The sequence below is a fragment of the Podarcis tiliguerta genome, assembly GCF_965153285.1.
Source record: "Podarcis tiliguerta genome assembly, chromosome: 5".
In the NCBI taxonomy this organism is placed as follows: Eukaryota; Metazoa; Chordata; class Lepidosauria; order Squamata; family Lacertidae; genus Podarcis; species Podarcis tiliguerta.
The window spans coordinates 91,943,517-91,950,294 of record NC_139538.1 but is presented as its reverse complement, the minus strand read 5'-3'; positions in this window follow the sequence as shown (position 1 = coordinate 91,950,294).

The following is a 6,778-nucleotide window of genomic DNA, read 5'->3' as shown; positions in this document are numbered from 1 at the left end:
TTTCCTGTAACTTGAATCCATTGGTTCAAGTCCTACCCACTGGAGCAGGAGAAGGCAAGTTTGCTCCATCTTCCCTGTGACACCCTTGAGATATTTGAAGGTGGCTATCATATTTCCTCTTAAAGGTAAAGGTACCCCTGCCCATACGGGCCAGTTGTATCCGACTCTAGGGTTGTGCGCCCATCTCACTTAAGAGGCCAGGGGCCAGCGCTGTCCGGAGACACTTCCGGGTCACGTAGCCAGCGTGACAAAGCTGCTCTGGCGAGCCAGCACCAGCGCAGCACATGGAAACGCCGTTTACCTTCCCGCTATAAAGCGGTACCTATTTATCTACTTGCACTTAGGGGTGTTTTTGAACTGCTAGGTGGGCAGGAGCTAGGACCGAAAGACAGGAGCTCACCCCACCGCGGGGATTCGAACCGCCGACCATACGATCGGCAAGTCCTAGGCACTGAGGTTTTACCCACAGCGCCACCCGCGTCCCTCATATCTCCTCTTAGTCTCCTCTTTTTCAGGTTAAACATACCCACCTCCTTCAACCGTTCCTCACAAGGCTTGGTTTTCAGACCCTTGATCATCCTGGCTGCCCTCCTTTGTACACATTCTAGCTTGTCAATATCCTTCTTAAACTGTGGTGCCTTCATTCAAATCCCATCCCCAAAGCTACCTTTGCCACAAAGCACAACCCATTCATTCCTTTGCCATATGGTAACTGACAAAGGAATCCTAAGTAGGGCTGGGAGGAGAAGAGCAATGCATCTACCACCACATCCTAAGCCCTGTTTCTTTGGTTCTGTTTTCTCACGACACCAGTTCTAGGCTGTTGTGCCTGAGAGATTCAAGGTGTGGGCTTCTTGTGAGACCCAGAGCCTTTGAATCTGGTGAATCCAATCCCACCAAGTCTGGGTGGGAGGGAAAGCAAGCAGACCCTCACCGGCAGTGCTCCTCTCTGCTGAGAAAGGGTGGCAGAGAGGCACCTCTATGTGTGATTCTATCAGCCATCATCTGTGTGCTTGCCTGCAAGAGTGCATTTCACTAAGCCAAAGTGTGAGCAGAAAGCAATGACAAACCTAGACAGCATCTTAAAAAGCAGAGACATCACCTTGCCAACAAAGGTCCGTATAGTAAAAGCTATGGTTTTCCCAGTAGTGATATATGGAAGTGAAAGCTGGACCATAAAGAAGGCTGATCACCGAAGAATTGATGCTTTTGAATTATGGTGCTGGAGGAGACTCTTGAGAGTCCCATGGACTGCAAGAAGATCAAACCTCTCCATTCTGAAGGAAATCAGCCCAGAGTGCTCACTGGAAGGACAGATCCTGAAGCTGAGGCTCCAATACTTTGGCCACCTCATGAGAAGAGAAGACTCCCTGGAAAAGACCCTGATGTTGGGAAAGATGAAGGGCACAAGGAGAAGGGGACGACAGAGGACGAGATGGTTGGACAGTGTTCTCGAAGCTACCAGCATGAGTTTGACCAAACTGCGGGAGGCAGTGGAAGACAGAAGTGCCTGGTGTGCTCTGGTCCATGGGGTCACGAAGAGTCGGACACGACTAAATGACTAAACAACAACAAATGTGAGCAGAGAAACGAACACATACTGCTCCCGTTTACCCTTGTGCCTCCTTTTCCTCTGTCATCCACCCGTGTCAAATTCCCAGCCTCTGTCCTTCCTCTATCACCAACCCTCCACACAAAACCAGGTAACCTTCCTAGGGTAGGGCCTGTCCTATTGCACTCTGCAAAGCAGCACAGATATAGATGGCCTCTTGCACAATACCAATAATAGCATAAGCAAGAAAACGGTCCTTTCCCTGAGAAGCAGGGAGATGGTGATAGATGAAGGAAAGAAGCTGGAAAGGAGCAAACCCTGGATCGATTCCAGAAATATTTCCGCCCCACCTGCAACCTGCGGTTCCAGCCTGGATTCCTGTCAGGGCGGAACTCAACCCCATGCCGACAGAGAATTGTGCTTATCACAACATCTGCAAAACAAAAAACCAACCACGAACCTCCAGCCTTCTGTATGCATTTTGAATGTTCGGAATTAATTATTAGGGGAATACACACACACACACACGCACACACACACACACTGACAGAAACATACAGTCTGGGCATTATATTATGATATGCCTCCCTTCAGGCTGTACCAAACTTTACGCTGAGGGAGGGAGTGGAGCTTTTGCAAGAGAATGTCACCCACTGATTTCAGTAGAGCAACTCTTCACTTACAGGAGAATTACTGTACTTTTTGGTCTATAAGACTCACTTTTTCCCTCCTAAAAAGTAAGGGGAAATGTGTGTGCGCCTTATGGAACGAATGCAGGCTGCGCAGCTATCACAGAAGCCAGAACAGCAAGAGGGAGGGCTGCTTTCGCTGCGCAGTGATCCCTCTTGCTGTTCTGGCTTCTAGGATTCACAATATTTTTTTCCTTGTTTTCCTCCTCCAAAAACTAGGTGCGTCTTGTGGTCTGGTGCGTCTTATAGAGCGAAAAATACGGTCTGTGTTTAAGGATTTTGAATGGCCCAAGCTCTGCTTCTGACATCAGGGAATACAAGAGAGTAAACACAATTCTTTGCACATCAGCTTTAATAATATCTTAAATTGAATACATGTTCCTGAAGAGCTAGCCTCTAAACCCACCCCCTCACACTTGGCTGGACTGAGTGGGAATACAGGTTTGCGTGAGGAATTTGCTATGAGAGGTGTTGCCCTGATCGTAGACAGAGACCTACATAGCATCATATGCATGCAAATCTCGCCACCAGTAGAATCACTGGTTAGAGTAATTATTACTCTTTCTCTTGCACAGCAAGGTAACAGGTTTAACAGGTTCATAATCTGGGAAGGGTAAAGCCTGTTGACAAAAGCCAAATAAAAAGACTGCAAATATCAGACTACTTTAAAAAGATGAAAGGCTTCCCATTGCTGACCTTCACCTTTGCTTGGGGCTCCTTAGAGTGGGTGGTGATTTCTGCTGAGCTTTCAAAAGCAATTCACACTTCCTAAGTCTCCTGCCCAGTGGAACCTGCCTTTCACATCTGTATGGATCAGACTGAGCTGACAAAATGTTCCATGTAAATCTTACTCTTACTCACTTACTCTAGAGTAACCTCCACTGAACTCAATGGGACTTGTATAGCATTGTACCTTGAGTTCAAGGACAAAGTACCGTATTTTTTGCTCTATAAGACACACCAGACCACAAGATGCACCTACTTTTTGGAGGAGGAAAACAAGGAAAAAAATATTCTGAATCTCAGAAGCCAGAACAGCAAGAGGGATCGCTGCACAGTGAAAGCAGCAATCCCTCTTGCTGTTCTGGCTTCTGGGATAGCTGTGCAGCCTGCATTCGCTCCATAAGACGCACACACATTTCCCCTTACTTTTTAGGAGGGAAAAAGTGACTCTTATAGAGCAAAAGATACGGTCTTTCCCCCTTGACATTTGTTTATTTTTGCACAAATTTAACAAAATAATTAATTTGGACACCTGCATTCACCTATTTCAGCAAAAAAACAGCAAGAAATTTTGTGGCACATTCAAAAACTGAACAATTTGTTATGCTTGAGATCTCATGGACTAAAGTCCACTTCACCTGATAAATGATCCCCATTTCATTTCCCTGATTCTACTCCTAACAATTCTTCTCACCCTTTGCAAACATGTGCATAGACTCTGCAATTGAAGATTAGGCTTCATGCCTCTGATGAGTTTGGATTTGGATTTGATATCCCGCTTTATCACTACCCGAAGGCATCTCAAAGCGGCTAACATTCTCCTTTCCCTTCCTCCCCCACAACAAACACTCTGTGAGGTGAGTGAGGCTGAGAATTTCAAAGAAGTGTGACTGGCCCAAGGTCACCCAGCAGCTGCATGTGGAGGAGCGGAGACGCGAACCCGGTTCCCCAGATTACGAGACTACCGCTCTTAACCACTACACCACACTGGCAACCACCCTTGGACTGGCTTGGAAGGCGAGGAGTTGTTTCTGAGGCTGGGCGTGAGATCCAAGAGATCTCATGCTCCTCTCTGTCACTTCAGTTTAAGATTCCTGGAAGAGAGTTTGTGTCCCACACTCTCAATAACAGATTCAGGATTCAGTAACACACATTCATAGTCCTCTTCCTCATGGCTTTAGGGAGATTTTGACCCTTTGGGTGATGTCAGTAGTGAAGTGATATACTTCTGCCCCTTCCCCCCTGGTGTTCACTCACATATGCAGTAACTTTCTTCTTGGGGGTTGGGAATTTCTGGCTAGGTTCTGGAAATTATGAGAACACCTCACAACTTTTAAAGTCCCAACAAGCTCTTCTTGTTTACCAGCTTCCCTCTTCTCTTCTTTCCCACACATGCTTAAAGGTGCCAAGGCATCAAGCAGGCGGTGGGAGCGAGGGGAGCAGCTGAGAGGGTTGGTGGTAAAAGCTTTTCCTAGACTTCCACCCACCTGCAACTGAGAACAACAGCTGTTTTTGTTTTATTTTGCCTGGTCAATGAGTCAGGTGGACTCAACAACGGCGGCAGCAGCAAACTTGCAGAACTGACAGTAGCGGAACAGATTGGAACAGGCTTGGGCAAACTCGGCCCTCCAGATGTTTTGGGACCACAGCTCCCATCATCCCTGACCACTGGTCCTGTTAGCTAGGGATTGTGGGAGTTGTAGTCCCAAAACATCTGGAGGGCTGAGTTTGCTTATGCCTGGATTAGAAAGAGGCCCTTAGGGATCATGGCCTTGGCTGCCATTATCCCTCCTTTCCAACTTGCAACTTGGTCAATGTGTGACTGTGTGGGAAATGGGGTGGAGGCAAATGAGAGGGCTAGTAGCATTGCTCCCCCCGCCCCCCATTTTTGTGGAGTGTTTTCGATGCAGAATGGAATCATTATTTTATCCCTAATGGGATCCCTTGCCTTCACTGGGCCTCCATGGCTCTCTGCCATGCCTCTCTGTACCAGGCTGTGGGCAACCAGCTTTCTTTATTTAGTTTGCCTGCTCTGTTCCCCTCATGCTATATCATATAATTCAGTGTCTCCCACCATAATCCAAGGGTTCCAGTTCCCTTGGGGCAAGTGCTTTAAATCATGGAAGGGTCCATAAAGCTCATCAAGTCCAACCCCCTACATATGGTTACCAGACGTCCCCGTTTCCCGGGCACAGTCCCCGGATTTACAAATCTGTCCCCGGACAAAATCAGTCCCCGGATTTCATTTAATGTCCCCGGATTTATTTTTTAAGTGTTGTAGATTTATTAGTAGGGGATGAATGTTGCTTAATTGGTTCAACAGCACAAGACACATCATATGGGGACTTCCAGCGAGGCAAAATGGCGGGTGCCATGGCAGCGAGCAGCTCCTGAAGCCAGACAGAGCCAACTGCGCTACCAGGCTGGCTCCGGGCTGCTGAGACTGCCACTGCTGCCGCCACTGCCAAGGGGAAACAGGGGGTGCCCGGCGCATCAACTGGGGGAACCACCGACCCAAATTGAGCCAGGAGCAAGAGTGCTCGGCTTCCCGGCTGACTGCCCAGTGGCTGTCCAGGGCCAGGAAAACCCCGGAGCTGACACAGGGTTAAGGAGAGAGGAGAAGAAGGAAGAGAGAGAAAGAGGAAGGAGAAGAAAGAGGGGAGCCCCAACCTTGCCGCTCCGCTGCAGCCGCTGTCACTGAGGAGGAGAGGTAGGAGAGCACTGGGAGGGCAAGGACACGTGGCTGAGCCCAGGCCTGACCCGAGCCTACTCCATGGCGGCTAGCACTCCAAGAGAACAGGCCAGGGCCCAGAGGAAGGCTGCACAAGAGGAGACTACAGAAGAGAAGATATTACTGTTAGGATATTTCCGTTCCACCTTAAAAGGGAGCAGGCTTTGAGTCACAGAGTCTGCGTATTTCCTGTTTTCACAGGATGTTTCTGTTGTGTCTTTGTTTTCATTTCTCTCTCACTGCCGGAACTCTCTCAAGCAGGCAGTCATGGCTTTTGTTTGTTCTGATCAACGCTGAATAAACTTCTATATAATGCTCTCCTGAGTGCATCTTTCGCTGTGCATATCTGCTGATAAGAGCGTGCATCGGCTCTAGAATGCCAGAAGCTAATTCTGGAGCTCGTGTCGCTAATTGCTGATACTGCGTGTCTACGGAGATCAATGGACATCCGGAGATGACATGGAGGTCAAGATGGACTTTGTCTCCCTGGCAGTATCCCAACAATTACTTCTATTTAAAAAAACAACTTTTTAAATAACTTTTTTTCTCTTAAAAAAGAAAAGTGTCCCCGGATTCTTTGAAAAAAATCTGGTAACCTTACCCTACAATGCAGGAATATTTCACGCAACATGGGGCTCAAATCCGGAGATTAAGAGTCTCATGCTCTACGGACTAAGCTGTCCCACTAGGACATGACCCTGAGGCCACAGCCCTGACAAAGGGAGCAATGACTGAACTTGCATTAACCATTGGTGCCAAGAGGAAAGAGAATTCAGATTAGCCTTGTGCTGGCCCTTCTCCACTTGCGTAGCTGGCCTGTTCAGAGTGGCTGTCAAAGATGTGGCGCCTTTTGTAGATACTGAAGGAATTAGAAGATGATGGTCCTCCCCACAGCTGCAGCTGATTAATCTTCCAATTAAGATGATTCATGGGTACAGCTCTGCTTAAAAGGGATTAACTGTTTAAGAATACAAGGCTCAGAACACCAGGCTTATAGAATGCCCAGTTCTCAGAAGACTTTTTGGAAACCCTTGTGTTTGTTTACTATTGTCCAGGCATCTGGGCTTCCTTCAACCTCCTGCC